Source organism: Equus caballus, chromosome 21 (assembly GCF_041296265.1).
Source record: "Equus caballus isolate H_3958 breed thoroughbred chromosome 21, TB-T2T, whole genome shotgun sequence".
Taxonomy (NCBI): Eukaryota; Metazoa; Chordata; class Mammalia; order Perissodactyla; family Equidae; genus Equus; species Equus caballus.
The window spans coordinates 10,482,703-10,498,718 of record NC_091704.1 but is presented as its reverse complement, the minus strand read 5'-3'; the positions used below and the strand labels follow the sequence as shown (position 1 = coordinate 10,498,718).

Here is a 16,016-nt window from a genome sequence, read left to right as displayed (position 1 = left end):
CCTCAAATGTCTCCACTGAGAGAATCTTCTCTCTCAACAAGCAATTTTTGTCTATGCAAACATGAGTTGGATAAGAATATATTAGCAATGATATTCTTCATGATATGAAGAAAAGGGTATGACTTTGTCAACTGTTCTGGTTCTAGGAAAATCAGGTCTTGTCTAAGATGTGACAGCAGAAGCCATCTCCTGAGCCACCAGAGGGGCGAGCGCACCAGGCCAGGAGAGTGGGGGGGGGCGGTTTGTGTCTCACGTCCTCGGGGGTCTGGAGCACATGTGAGCATTAGTGACGCCGGGCCATGTGTTACAGTAATAGTGAGCCTCGTCCTCAGGTCGCAGCCCGGGGACGAGCAGAACACCAGAGTTAGTTGTGTCATCTTTGGATCCAGAGAAGTGGCTGGGGATCCTGGGCCCTGATGCTCATTTGAGTCTGTGTGGCAGAGCAAGAGATACCTGGGGGCTCCCTGGCTTTGGCTGGTCCAGAATATCCTGTATCCACCAACACTGATGCCACTGCTGGCAGTGCAGGTGAGTCTGGCATATGCTCCAGGTGATGCAGAGGCAAGGTGGCTGAGTCAGCACTGGCCGGGAGAGGGAACCTGCAGACACAGACACCCGTGGATGATGAGGCAGAGACTAAGGTTAAGCAGCTAGAGGGTCTCAGCCACAGGGGGCTGACACAGGCTCAGGAGCTGACTCTGGACACTGCAGACTGTCCCTACCTGTGCAGGGAGAGAGAGGCATGAGGAGGAGAGGAGTCCCGGCCGTGGTGCACACAGCCTGCTGGGGCCCCAGATCAGGGCTTGGTGGCCCCCAAATCTTTGCTCTTCTCCATTGATCTGAAAGAGAAGTGGCTGCTCACATAAGTTTGTTCCCCCTAATGATGATCCCACTTTTGTCCTGAGAACCAGCTGAGTCTGAGCTTGATTCCTTAGATGGAGGAGCTGATGGGTGAGTTCAGAGTTTGCCCCATCAGAGGGACCAGGGAGGAAGCAGCTGAGGGACCTTACTCAGACCTGTGAGCAGAGAGGACACAGCTACTGAGACCCCTCAGCAAACACAAGCACCAATGTCCCAGCCCTGGAGGATTTGAGGGATTACACAGCAGGGGGCACCCAAGGTGCAACCTTGGGGAAGACCCACAGCGCCCCCTGCTGCTCACTGTTCTAACTTCAGTCTCAGGTTGGAAATAATGTCAGGGACACTGGCTTGACAGCCTGGTCACTGTGGGTCCACAAACATCCATGCGCCACACCCCGTGCTCTGCCCCCACGTAAGTGATATTGATAAACAACCTGTTTAACTGTGGGCTTCCTGGCCTGCTAGGAGGAAGAGATGTGGAAATCTGACCACAGGACAGTGAGACTGAGTCTGCAGTGAGTGAGGAGGCAGAGGGCTCTGGGAGCAAGACCCGAGCAGCTCCTTCCACAGGGGCCACATGAAGGAGCCACTGGAGCCCTGGGTCTGAATGGAGACCGGGGTTCTGCTGGTGGACAAACAAAGCAATAACTGTTCCTAGGAAATGTGCTTGATTCTTGGAAGATCGGCAGTGTTTGCAAATACTCAGGGACATTAAGTAGACTAGGTTGGTGGTTGGGTGGCAAACCATACAGGGGACCTTTGCAGTGGTCTACGGCACTGAATCTGTGGCTCTGAGGAGAGCTGGAGACCGATTCGAAAGAACTTTTTCTTTCACCAAGAAGGGATTGAGATGTATTTATGACAGCTTTAGTGAGGTTTAATTTTCAAATAATCAACTGCCATTTTAAAGTGTGTAATTTGGCAAGCTCTCATGAATATATGAACACACTGGTGAATCCATCACCACCGTCAAGGCAATGACTGTATCTGTCATTATGTTGACATCACCAGTTTGAAACCACTCCATCCCGCCATCCCCTCCCCAATCCCTAGGTGATTGCTGATCTGCTTTTGTCTTTATAAATTAATGTCCATTGTGTAGAATTTTATATAATTCAAATCTTTGTTCTGGTTTCCCAGCTTTACTTGTCTGGCTTCCTTCATTGAGCATACGTATTTTGACACCCATCCCTGTTTTCACAGTTATCCACAGGCCATTCCTGGGCACACAGTATGGACGGGCCGCAGTCTGCTTCTCCATCCGCCTGTTCATGAGCGTTTGGGTCTTTTACACTTTGGGCTATTTATACATAAAGCCGTTATTTATGTTAGAAGTAAATTTATTTGTTTGCATTTATTTAATATGTGATTTCATATATTAAGTAGTTAAAATAAAATTTAATATGTAACTTTATGTTATAAATGAATAAACCTGCTGAGTATTTGTGTACAAGTCTTTGAATGAGTATGCACTTTATTTTTTCTTGGGGAAACAGAGCAGCTGGGTCTTAAGAAGCTATATATTTACCCCTTTTAGAAACTGCTCAACTGTTTTCCTAACTAGTTTGTCGATTCCGTGCTCCCACCAGCCGTGTGAGAGTAGCTGTGCTGCCTCCTCTCAGTATTGTACTTTTGTCCCTTCTCATGCAGGTTTAGTGGCATATAATTTCCATTTTAATTTGCATTTCCATAATATATAATGATGTTGAAAAATTTTTCATGAGCTTATTTGCTATCATGTATCATCTTTGGTGCAGTGTCTGTTGAAATATCTTTCCTAATTTTAAATAGAACTCTCCTGTAATTATTGAATGGAAAGAACTCTGCAACATATTATCCACACAAGTCCTTTATTAGGCAAGTGATTTGCATGCATATTCTCCCAGTCGATGGCTGTCTTGTCCTTCTATTAGCAGTGACTTTCAAGTGCAGGGTATTTCATTTTTGATGAATTCCAAATTATCAATTTGTTTTTTTGGTTTTTCTTTTTTTGGTTGGAGCTTTTGGTGTTGCAACTAAAAGGTCTTTTCCAGCGTGAGCATTCTTACATATTTCCCTTTATGACATTGTTTTCTTTCTTTCTTTTTTGTTTTGCTTAAATATATAAAACTGGAAAAGCTGAGTCAAACTAAATGTTTAGATTTCAATTTATCAGAAATTGGCAAAAGTTTTCAAAGCATCTCACATTCCAAATGAGTAATATAGGTGAGTTCCTCTGGCCCCACATCCCTGTCAACATTTGGTTTGTTAGACTTTCTCATTCCATCAGTTTCTGTAGGTGCATAGTTTCTTTTTCGTTTTTTTTTTTTTTTTTTTGAGGAATATTGACCCTGAGCTAACATCTGCTGCCAATCCTCCTCTTGTTGCTGAGGAAGACTGGCCCTGAGCTAAGACCCGTGCTCATCTTCTGCTACTTTATATGTGGGACCCCTGCCACAGCATGGCTTGCTGAGAGGTGCCATGTCCACACCCAGGATCCAAATCAGCGAACCCAGGGACGTCAAATTGGAAGGTGCAAATTCAACCACTGCGCCACCAGGCCGGCCCCAAGTAGGTGCATAATTTCTGTAGGTGCATATTCCTTCCTCTCCATTAAGCCGAGGCAGCTCTGATTGTGCTAATTGGCTCACTATGGGCCACCTTTTGGTCCAGGTTTCATTATAGTTGGAATTTCCCTTTTGCTGATGACTTATAAGGCCAAGAACTTTTTAAAATTTTTTATTATTTATTTTCCTTTGTGAATTGTTTGTTCAGATCTTTTGCCCATTTTAATGGATTGTTTCTCTTTTTATGTGAAAATAGCGATTATTAATGTACTTTTGATGTAGCCATTTTGGTCACACATGTGTCATATGACATCTGGGCAGTTAGTGTGGAAGGTGAGGAGAAGTGACCAGGCCATGGTGGACACACCCAGGCCTGTTGAGGACTCACAGTGCAGACAGAGCTGTCCCAAGTCTGTGTGTCTTTTGTCACCCAAGCTCCAAGGGAACTAGGGCTCTCTCAGTCCCTTGGGCACCATCTGTCCCCAGGCCCCAGGGGCGGTAGGAAGTCACCCCCTGTGGGTCCCAGTGAGCACTGAGCCGGGCCGTGGATGAGCGAGGGGAGGAAAGGGCAGGCAGGATTCCGGCTGCACCGGCTGCCTCTGAGGCTGGAGTGCGTGCTTTTCAACAGGTCACAGAGTCCTGCCTTTCAGTCTCAGGGGTGTCAAGGTGGCCTTAATGCATCTTTCTCATTTCTCCCTCATTTTTCTGGATTAGCACCTCTTTTCTTCACTGTGATGGGGTCGGTCCCTCCTCCTTCTCTCTCACTCACCAAACCCACGTCCTGGACACCTGAGATAAAATGTCTCAAGATATAAGAAAGAGTCAAGTGCATTTACTCCCACCATTCTTACTGTTCCTATGTCTCTCTGCCTCTGTCTCTTTCTCTCCTCCTTAAATTAGCATGTGCTTTCGAGTTTATTGCGAGAGTTCTAAAATCCTTGGTCCAGAAGATCAGTGAGATACCTCTAAGGTGGTCACTCCAATGAACTCCAGTGAGGCAGGAGTGAGGGGCATCATCCTGGGGTTTCCGCCTGGAGAGGAGAGTATTCCTGCTCCCCTAGGGAATGACACCGCACGAGACAGCAGGGTGCACCAGGTTTGCTTTCTACATTTGCACCATTACTGCAGGACCAGGTCACTCTGTAGCAGCTTTCCAGCCGCCTGCTGCCTGGGGAGCTCATGGTAGGAAGCTATATGCCTTGCTCTTCCCTGGAGAAACAAGAAGAAAAAATCCAACACTTTTGATAGTCAGGACACCAGACACTCTTTCTGGGAGCCATGTGACAGTGTCGGTAGCAGGTCAGAAGAAACAGGATCATCCCACTTCCCCATTCATCTGGATCACTGTTGCTTCAACAAATGACACAGCAATGCTGTGAGATGCTCCACAGACTGGCTGGTGGGGATGGTTGAGTAGCGGTCAGCCCCAGAGCTGGAGCCCCAGAAATGATCAGGAATTCCATCCCCCTTGCTGTGGCTTCCTTCACTCTTCAGGCACGTCACATCCTGAGGGGGTCTTCCTAGGGTGCTGTTGATTCCATCCGATGTAGAAGGTGCTCTGCTCACTGCTCAGGGTGCAGCTGAGCATGGCCAAAGCTCCCAGGGAGGCAGACGCAGAGAGTAACTGAGTCACACAGGCTGACTGAGTCTGGAAACACAAACAGCCATTATGGTGGAGGGAGGGAAAGAGGGAGAGACATTTCCTCCATGTGGTTGGGAGGTAGTTTAGTGGGCTGGGGAATCACGACCGTCCTGACCTGAGCAGTGCAGGAGGAAGGGGAGGAGAGTGGAATCCAGGCTGTAGTGCAGACTCCCCAGAGCTCTGCTGAGATGGAAATGCTGCAGGTCTCTCTCATCCTCCTCAATCCCCAGAGAATAGAGCCCTTCATACAAATTTGCTCCTCTTCTCCTGGCCAACCAAACACCTCCTCGGTTCATGTTTGCCTCTCCCACCACACACACAATGTCCTGAGATCATTATTTCTGGGAGGGGTAGACCTGGGCTGAGACTGGGCTGAGAATCACCAGGAACCCCGAGACATCCAGCTCCTGGGCCCAGGGGGCAGTGAGCAGAGACCAGGGGACAGGTGTCTGGTTTCCCAGCTCTCAAAGATCCCTTGGCAGCAAGCCTACAGCGCCCCTGCTGCCCCAGGCCCAGGTCCATCATATCTGTGACCAGAGGACAGGTGACCCTGCCAGAGGCTCCTGCCTCCCCCACTGCTTTGATCACTGCCATTCCCTGAGGGCAGAGCGAGGCCCTCCTCAGGGGCAGCCTCCCACCTCATTTCAGTCTGTCGTTGTCTGCTTGGGCCTCCTCAGCAGGAATCAGAGACAGAATTCACCCCCTTTGCAAGGAGTCCTCAGGGGAAGGGGCCTCATATGCAAACCCTACATGAAGGAAAACATTCATTAGCTGAGAACAGGGACAGGTCAGCCATGAAGTCACTTCCCAGGCTGCTCAGGAATCCAGGTCCCTTTCCTCCTGCCTGACCCCTCACTAGATGTGCACAGAGGACACACGGGGGTGAGAGTTTCGAGGATGAAGGCGCACACTGGGTAGCTCCCTGGGGAATGAGGAGAAGCCCAGGGAGGAGAAGGGGAAGGGACTCCTGTGGCTGGAAGAGTCAGGAAACTCGAGGGTCCTTAGGAACTAAGGGACCAGAGAGGTCGGGAGAGAAGGGATGTGAGGAGCACTCCTGAGGAAAGATCTGGGAAAAAGTCCATGTCTTTTCTTCAGGAAGTCATCACAAATGACATTCTTTGAAGCATTTTCCTCAAACCTCTGAATCATTGTGAACAGAGCCTGGGCCCAGGGGAACGTGACATGTGTAGCTATTAGGATCAATCTTTCCTATTAGAGAGTTTTGAAAAGAATGTGGTTCATACTCAAGAACCAATGCTCTGGGCAGGGGTGGGGAGGTTAAAAACGAGAACGATTTATATGCTTTTATCTGGCAAAATGTCCACTCTACATGATTTTGCCAGAAAGATCACCTCCAGCCAAAAGTAAAACAAAAAAAAACAAAAACTTTTACCAAAATAACATAAAACAAAATAAGCAGATAATAAGATCAAATAATAAGATTTCTATTGCCAGAAAACTTTGAGAATTCTATGCACCAGACTCTTAGCTCACTTGAGTCTGGGGAGTTGTTAGGGGCAGAGAGCACATCCTGGCGGTCAGCTTGGTGTGCTCTCTGTGTGTTACAGTGGGGTTGCGTTATCTTGAGATATTAATACACCAAAATGTTTAAATGGATTAGTGAAAATCTAAAGTCATTATTTAATCAAGAGTAGTCAATGAATTTTCCTGGGGGAAAAAAGCTCTATTTTAATTTTGCATTTACAATGATACCACCTCTTGAAATATTATTTTCTCTGTAAGTTTTGTTATTTTTAAACAATTTTGATTAAATCACACAACAGGGACTGTATGAAATTTTCTTCATTATTGAGCAGAAATTAATTTTTACAAAATATTTGCACCTTGAGTTTTTTTGGCACTGCTTCCTTTCTGATGATGCAGAAATGTTCATTGTGAATTTTATTTTGCTTTTCCTTCCACTTCAATAAACAAGGATTTGCAGGTCTGCCTAGTCTCTCACACACAGGATGAGGCTGCCTGTGTCCCCTCTCCCCATGGATGCTCTCTCCCTGGTGGGGCCCCCTCAGCTCTCAGGCTCAGGGCAGAGAGAGGAGCACGGGCACAGCTGACTCTCTCCCAGTTCAGGCCCCATCCTGATCCAGTACTACTTGGCCTGTGTAGTGAGGAGCATGTCTTCAATAGCAAATGTTTACTGAACACCGATCTGGTGTTGAGTCTGGAGGTTGGCAGTGGAATTCTAGGCTGTGCTAGACAGCCTCATCCCTGCTCATAGAGCTGAACCTGAAGAAGAAACATGACGGTGGGAGGCATACAGGGGGTCTCCCTTCCTCACTTTCACCACTGGAGGCAGGAGACCAGAGCAGACACTGCTGCACTCATGGGTCTGTGGGGGATTGAAGGTTTGTGGGATCACAGGGGAGCAGGGAGTCAGAGACAACACGAGAGCTGAGAGGACATGGGCAGGACTTGAAGATTCCCTGGGTTTAGGTGAAGATGTAGAGAAGTCCAAAAAGTGGATACAAACAGAGGAAGACAGAGATAAATAACATGACCCCGGAGATATGGGCTACTAGGAAAAATCGGATTAGTTAGCAGGGCAAGTGCCTTAGGAATCCCAGATGCGGTTTGGTTTATCAGGTGAAGGGTCTTGCTCACTAGTTGAGCGTGACCTACTGGGAGTGGTGGAAAGGAAGACAGGGAGAGGCCATATGTCAGGAAGGTGAGAAGTGAAGAGTGGGTGAGAGAGTCAACAGAGAGAGGACAGATTCCCCTTTAGGAAAGATCGGACGGGAAGTGTAAGATGGAGGAATCTAAAGTCTAGCTGCCCTTCTCCATATTTTTCTTGTAAATGGAATCACGTTAATTTGTAGACTTTTACACAGAAGAGAAATCCAAAGCTCATAGATTTATTACCCTTGAAGACATTAACCAGTTTATTTCCAACGTAGAAAACTGGCTTCCTTGGCCCAGTCTTGGTAGAATAAATGTACTATATTTAGAAAATACTCTTTAAAATCTATTACTGTCTCACTAGTCTCCTCAATGAAATATAAGTTGAATAAATTTTTGACACATGTTCTTACTCCATATGTTTAACTTTTGGAAAATTTTCCCTGACAATTTAGGTTACTTACTGAGATCTCTGAGAGGATCCTTCTAGCTAATCTATTGACCCTGTGGTGACTGAGGACTGGAATCTTTAAGGTCAGGAATCGCTTCTCTCGAGTCCTGAAGTGATTCCCAGGAACAACTAAAACTTTGATTTTCTGATGCTATATTTTTCTAAAACTCCACCCCCGACACACATGTTTGTGACAATGGGCTGAAGATGCTTGGTTGGGTTCATTAGCTGACTGGTGGAAAGGAAATGAGAACATAAGAGAGATGGTAGAATTTGGGAAAAATCAATGAGTCTAGGTCTGAGGACATTACATGATATGATTGGATAGACAAAGGACATTCCAGAAGGACCTTGACATGTAGAGTCCAGGTGGAGGAAAAACCAGGACAGTTCAACTGCGGCTCTTAATAGTTTTCTCTATGTCCTCGATGGGCAGAGTCACAGCAGAGGTAACATCAGGCTGAGTGCTCTCATTCCCTTGGAACTTTACTCTGTGACGTGGACACTCCCAGAAATGACACAGTGGTGGCCAAGGGAGCAGTTGCTGTGGTTTGGGAGCAAAAGGAACTTCCATGTGGAGCATGTGGACAGAGGTATTGGTTCATGTGATGGTCCCTGAGTCTGTCCACATCGGAGAGAGTGAAGGCGGGGAGACGTGTCCGGTGAGCTTTGGAAGATGCCACCATGGAGGTTTCTTGAGCCTTCTTTACCTTCTTACTAAACCTGGGAAGAAGAGGTCATCAAGAGAAAGCTTTTTTTTTTCTTCTTTCTTCCTCTCATGAGACTACCTAAATTTCAGATCAACACGTTGTGGATGGGAATGAATCTGTCTTGTCCCGGAATTGATCTCTTGTAGGAATATCGGAAAGGCCAGGGAGCCAAGCTGTGGCTTTATGATACGGGAACAGTCTGGCCTGTGTCCCCTTCCCAGATCCGAGTGTCCACAGTACATGCCCCAACCTGAACTGACAATGAGGGTGCAGGGAAGAGTGAGGAAATGTTAGAGACCTATTTGGTAAAACTTCTATCATTTTCTTCTCCTATTTGGACTCCAAGTCTCCCAGACATGCAGTTGGCCTAGGATTGACCACACGTGCTCCTGGATAGCCCTTGTGTTACCTAAACCAGTCAGACAATCCCCTTCCTGCTCACCATGGTGGAGCTGGGTGATGGTGTAAGTGAGCTCGTCCAGCCCTCCTGAAAGCTGATTTCCTGATCAGTGGAACAGGGAGGGCAAGTCTCTCTCCTTATGGACTGATTGTTGTGTGGATATGATGCCTGGGACTGCAGAGGCAAGTTTGGACCATGTGGGAAAACAGCCTGGAGACTCTCTATATACTCATGGAGGACGTAGAGACAATCACAGAGAATCCAGCAGCGTTCATCAGCCCTGCTTACAGTTGGTCCTTGTGAAATTTTGCCATTTGTCTTCCTGATACCACAATCCAAACTTTGTAGCCCACCCTGAATTTCTGGTTCTAAACAGACCAAAGTATCCCTCTGTCCCTCCTTCCTCGGAGAGAGTTCTCCAGACCAAAGACTGTTAAGCAGCCAGGTTGAAAGCCCCTGCAAGATGAGGTTCTCTCCTACGTGACGGGGGTCCCTGCACCTGGCTCAGGGCCACTTTAAACTCACTTTAGCTCATATGTGTTTAACAATTGAAGGGACTGATTGAACTTCTGGAATATCATATCTTCTGAATGAACGGATTAACCTAGTGATAGCATGACATACATATCTTAGAAAAATCCTCTCACTATTTTCATTTGGTTCTAATGTAAAGCATTGCCTAAGTCCTTCCCCCCTCCTCATCCCTGCAGTGAAGGGCTGTCTTTCTCTAGGTGCATCCATCACATTTTGATTTCTAGTAGAGTTTTCTATATTTCTCCTACTAGACTGTGTTCATCCTGGGACCTAATGAGCCCATCCTAACACCTGCTTCCCAGCACATCCTTCCCCATCCCCCAGGGGATGACTGGGATCAGGATGTGTGGACACGTCTGCCTTGACCCTGCCCAGTGGGAGAGCAGACCCCCTGCTCTGAGGCCTGGGGTTGCATCTGCAAATGAGTCTCAGCATCATCAGCCTGTCCATTCCTCTTGGCTCATTTTTCTCATCAACAGAATGACAGATGTAGCCAATTAGGGGTTATCTATTCATGATACATAAAAGAACTTTCTGGAAGCATGTAAACACAAACCTATTACAGAATCCCACTTATTGAGTTTAAAATTAAGTAATCTGGTGGAAATTGTGGTTTTCATCTTTTCCAAAGTGGAAGATTTCTAATATGGGGGCAGCATTGCGAACGAGGGGACTGAGTTCATCCTTCACATTCTATTCCTCCAACAACATGATAAAGTTTAACAGGCACAGGTGTAGTTTACATCAAATGTGAGATGAAAGTAAACTGGAGACGTGCATTCCTAGGACTTCTTGTGAACAGTCCCATTTGTCAGGAGCTGATCATGTCTCCTAAAAATATAAGGTTTAAATAATCCTGTCATAAATATATGGGGTCATCATGTTGTCTCAAGTAATCGACTCACTTACATCCCGCACTGTTCCCAAGAGCCCAGCCTCGGTTCCTCTCTTTCCCATTTTCATTCTTCAGTCCCTCCTACCTTCAAGACATGGGGACCCTGACCTTTCTTCTCCATCCCACCTGCTCCTGCCCTCCTCCAGGGCTCCTAGTCTGACATCGTATCATCCACACCCCGACCTGGCCCCTGCCTTCACTCTCCCCTCCTCCTAGTTCACCTTCTATGCAGCACCTGGATTAAATACACTTAAATCGCATTCTGCTGTTTCCTTGTTCACCCCCCCAGTTCTCCCATCTCCACCAACCGCCATGCCTCTCCTCACTCTCCCAGGACATCTTTCTTTCAAAGCATGTTTTGTTTGTTTGTTCTCTCTCTTCCCCTGAGAGTGTCAGCTTCCTGAGCATGGGGACTTTCCCATATTTTCCACCTACTATCCTAAGCTCCTAACCAAAGTCTGACACATAATAGGTGTTCAATAAATTGTGTGGATGCACATCATCTGGACAGTCATCCTGAGTCAAACATAGCTTGACTCTGTGTCCTTGGTTCTTTTCTGACCCCTTGATATGGACTGAACTGTGTCCTTCAAAATCCTATGTTGAGACTCTAACCCCCAGTGTGACTGTCTTTGGATATAAGGCATTAAAGGAGGTAGTTAAGGTAAAAGAGTTCATGGGGGTTTCTCCTAAGCAAGTAGGGCTGGTGTCTTTCTGAAAAGAGGAAGAGAAACCAGGGGTAAGTACACAGAGAAAAAGCCATGTGAGGAGACAGTAAGAATGTACACATCTGTGGGCCAAGGAGGGTGGCCTCAGGAAAAACAAACCTGCCAGCACCTTGATCTTGGACTTCCAGCCCGCAGAACTGTGAGAAAATACCTTTCTTTGGATTAAGCCAACTCATCTATGTTTTTGCGCTGTGGCAGCCCTGCCAGACTAACACATTGCATGGATGCTGTGGCCAGCACAGCCTGCCCCCACATCCAGGAATGTCTGCTCGATTTGAGAAAATCAATAATGTGTTGAAACCAGACACAGGCAGCGGGGGAAGAATTGGAGAGGACGAGGACACAGTCTCTAAACAAAGCACCCTGGATTGAGTCATAGAAAGTTTGGGGCCAAAGAAACCAAGGAAGCAGCTGATGTGGCCGAGGAGTGGGGGCTGTGCAGGGAAGCCTCATGGCTGGGGGGGAAGCAGGTTTCTGTCTCACTTCCCCACATGCCTGGAGCACTGTGTGAGCACTCAGGCTGGCATCATAGCACTCACAGTAATAATCAGCGTCGTCCTCAGACTTGAGCCCAGTGATGGTCAGGGTGGCCGAGTTGCCAGACTTGGAGCCAGAGAATCATTTTGGGACCCCAGATGGCCGTTTGCTGTTATCATAGATGATGAGTTTGGGGGCCATTCCCGGGAGCTGTTGGTACCAGTGCACATCATAATCACCGATGTGGGAGCTGCTTCCAGTGCAGGAGATGGTGACCCTCTGGCCCAGGTTCCCAGACACTGAGGCCGGCTGAGTCAGCACAGACTGGGCCCAGGATCCTAGAAGAGGGAAAGACAGAGAGATGGTGATGCTGGGGTCTAGAAACAAGATGAGAAAGCAGGGTGACATGTATCTTCCCAGGGCCCCTTGTCCCCATAACTAGTCACCTGTGCAGAGAACAATGAGGGTGAGGAGACGGGTCCAGGCCATGGTGGAGGTCATCACCAATTCCCACCGTCTGTGGCCCCACAGCTGAAGCAGAGCTTCTCCCAGATCTCTCCCTTCCCCTCTTCATACTCTACCAGAGGGAGGGCCCACACATGCACATCAGACCCTCCCAGCTTTCTGATCTCTCACTGGGCCTTGGTTCAGGTCTCACTGCCTAACGATGGCCAGGGAGTGGGGAGTTCACATCTGTGATCCCTGAACAGAGGGCACCAGGCAGTGCCAGGGGGCTGGTCCCAGCTGTGATGAGCCACAAAAACCTCAGGAATGAGCACTGAGCACCCCCCGGTGTCCAGGCCATGATTCATCAGGTGTGACACAGTGACTAAAGCCGATTAGAAACAGCTCTGGTCCCCACTGCTCTGTCCACTCTCCCCTTGCCTTAGGGTCAGGCCAGGTGGCCCCTCATGTTGCCTCCCCACCACCCAAAGGCAGTCTTTATGCTCTGCTCAGCCTCCTCAGGGGTGAGCATGTTCGTGTGGCCGTTGGCTGTTCAGCGGTCAGGACTGAGGGGGTGTCTCTTATCAAACTCCTCTTAGATCAGGATCAAGAACAGAGCAGTGACCGGCCCCATGGAGGCAGGTCCCCTTCTGTGCAGGACCCAGATTCTTTCCTCGTATGTGATCCCTCTCTTGTTAGAGATTAAGCAGTGCATCTCCAACACTCAAAAACTTTGCTCCAAAGCTTCTATTCCTGCCGAAATATAAGGACTTTGATTTTTGCTATGCTCTGTGACCAATCCTTACCATTTACTGGTCTCCTCACTAATGTATGAGTTGAATAAAATATTTTACACTGGTTCATTCTATACTTGTATGAAAGTCAGGTGTTTACCTTTTTGATTCAGGGTCACTCTGATCCCAACGCCCGAACATAGAAGTGGTAGGTGACTGGGATAGAGCACCTGTGACCTGGACCCCATGAGGTGGAGAATCTCAGCAATGACCCCTCACTGACCTCGTGGAGCATGTGCTTGGGGATGGGGGTAGAAGGGGCCAGGAATGGAGCATGCATCCAGAGATTCATGAGCTGACCCTCTGGGACTGGTCCTCACCTGAGGGACAGGGTAGATGGTGGAGAGGAACGCATGTGATGATTGGCACCAGCCACTACTGTGGTTTCTTGAACCTTAATCATCCTCTCACTCCCTCTAGAGAGAGGATGTCCTCATGAGGGATTTTTGCTTCTTTCTACTTCTCCTGAGAATATTGAATTTCAGATTGATGTCTCACTGATGGAAGTGGGTGTGGTTTCACCTGAGATTGATCCTTTGCAGACCATTAGAAAGGTCTGGGAGCCAGAAGCAGAGTTCTGTGAGACAGGAACCTGTGGCCTGTGTCCCCGGTTCAGCTCCCAGTGTCCACAGTGCTAGGATCAACATGAACTAATGATGGCGATGGAGGACAGAGTGATGTGCTTGGTGGGGACCACTTAGGCAAACATTTTGCCTTTTCTTGTCCTCTCTAGACCCCTAATTTCCTAACCATGTGGTGAGCATGTGCAGCACTGCAGCTTCAGAAATAGGCCTTTAATTTCCCAAACCGATAAGAAAATCCCCTCCTGGGATGCCATGACGGAATCAGGGGAAATGGTCTAAGTGCTCTGGTCTGGACCTCATGACAACCAGGATTCCTGTTCAATACATCAGGGAGGGAAGTCTCTCTCATTCAAGAGGATTTGTTGTGTGGATGTGATACCTAGGACTGCAGGGACATTTTTGATCCATGTGATAAATCAGCCTGTGGACACAAGAGATAATGGAGAGAGAACATCTCAAGTGAATCTCAGAGAAGAAGGATTGAAGCTTATTGAGATTCCACACTTGACAACTAAAGAGAAAACTTTCCTGTGTCACCACTGAACACGGCATCCAGGACGCCAGTCTAATATTTGTAGCAAATCCACAACCCCCGAAAGGTCTCTGCCTTTACTCTCACCACCTACCCACTCATCTTCTTTGCAGCATCAGGACTTCATAAACTTAATCAGATTTCATATATTCCATGTCAAATCCTCTAATGCTTCCTATTCCCCATCTAGCCCAGCCAATTGTTGGTGCTTCCTAAATGGCGTGGATGGATGTACCCATGAACATACGGCTACCCTGCATCAAACACAGCTAGACTATGTGTCTCTGGTTTTTCCCTGACCCATCGTGGACTCTGGCCTCATGGCAGCCTGACCTTGACATTGAGTAATATCTGATGAATGTGAGACGATCAGATAATTTGTTGCTGCCAAGGATGGGCTTTGGGAGCATAAACTGAGAAGATGGGGCTACAAGCTGTACACCATGTTCCCTAGACTGGGTATGAGAACCTAGTTTTAGGCCAAACAAACTAAGGTATCAAAAAGCCTCACTTCAATGAGAAAACTCAATGCCCAAGTCTGCAAGAGCCAGTAGAGCATTCTCTGTGCCTGCTTTGCCCAGAACACTGCCCTCTCAGGACCTGTCCAACAGCACTTCTGCTGGTCTCAGATCCAGGGGCCAGTGCCTCTGACTCCACTCAACTCTCCTGGAGGATGTCCTGATTTTGCTCACAGATCATTGTGATGTCACTACCCAGAATAGCAAAACAAGTAGGCCATTTCATGGGATTTGAGTCTGAGACATTAATTGCCTGTAGATAACCAATGATCTCCAGATGGATAAATACGGGATGCATCACACAGTCCTCACGGCGCCAGATATTTCAGGTTTACCCAACATTTTACTTTGCTTCTGCCATATGTCTGGAGCATCTTAAACCAAGTTCAAGGCCTAAGACTCTACAGTGTACTCTGTTGGTTCATACTGGTGAGAAATCTGTCTGGGATACCCTGACAGGCTGATTTATGTTGTTGTTGTCACCATTATTGTTGCTGTTGTTGTTGTGAGGGACTCCTGTTAGACCCCCCCAACCCCACTGCACAAGTGCTGGTCATGCCTTCTCCAGTGGCCACTGGAACACGGCGCTGTTGGAGAAAGGCACCCTCCCTCCTGCTGATCACTCTGGGCTCATTTGCCCTTAATGGCTGTTCTGGAGATTTATTCTTTCTTCTTTTGAATCTGTGATAGATTTCTGGTAGTTTTCCCTATTTTAGTCAAGTTTTGTCAATGTTTTTAGTCTGAAGATTGATAAGTAAACCATTACTATGTGCATCTCTCTTTTTTGAGGTCCGCCCTCTCTCCTTGACTTAGTGGCATCCAAGATCTGTCACACAACTCACACTGGGCCCTGACCAGGTTTACTTGGTAGCTGCTCCATATGCTGATGTGATTAATGAACAGGGCTGTCTGTAAATTGTTTTGTAATATCAGGGCTCTCTGTGATAAGGAGGGTTGGGTCATAGGCTCTAGATCCCAATGACCTGAGATGCTTTCAAACATCTCCCCCTCCAAAATAAAATAAACACACAAAAAATCTGTAGCTGTAAAACCGGTAAGATTTGTGGGATTAAACTTGGGAAAGTGAGGAGGTGATGGGTGTGAGAACTCAGGGCATGATCAGCAAAGCCTGGGCCAGGCTCATGGGACATGTAGGGGACTGAGCAGAGGAGGACCTGGGTCTCCTGGCTCTTGCTGGCTGACTTCTCTTCTCCATGCATGCATGAGGCAGGGAGGTGCTTGTATAGGTTCTGGCGACAAAATGAT

General features: G+C 47.5%; 1 protein-coding gene across 1 annotated transcript in view; it reads right to left on the bottom strand.

The window, feature by feature from the left end:
* LOC138919874 (rho GTPase-activating protein 20-like) overlaps positions 1-16,016 on the bottom strand; it is a 97,012-nt gene that overhangs the window by 62,377 nt on the left and 18,619 nt on the right. Inside the window, exon 2 of the mRNA XM_070246462.1 lies at positions 11,941-12,216. The gene's annotated coding sequence lies outside the window, so the exon portion shown is untranslated. The remainder of the gene's footprint in view (positions 1-11,940; positions 12,217-16,016) is intronic.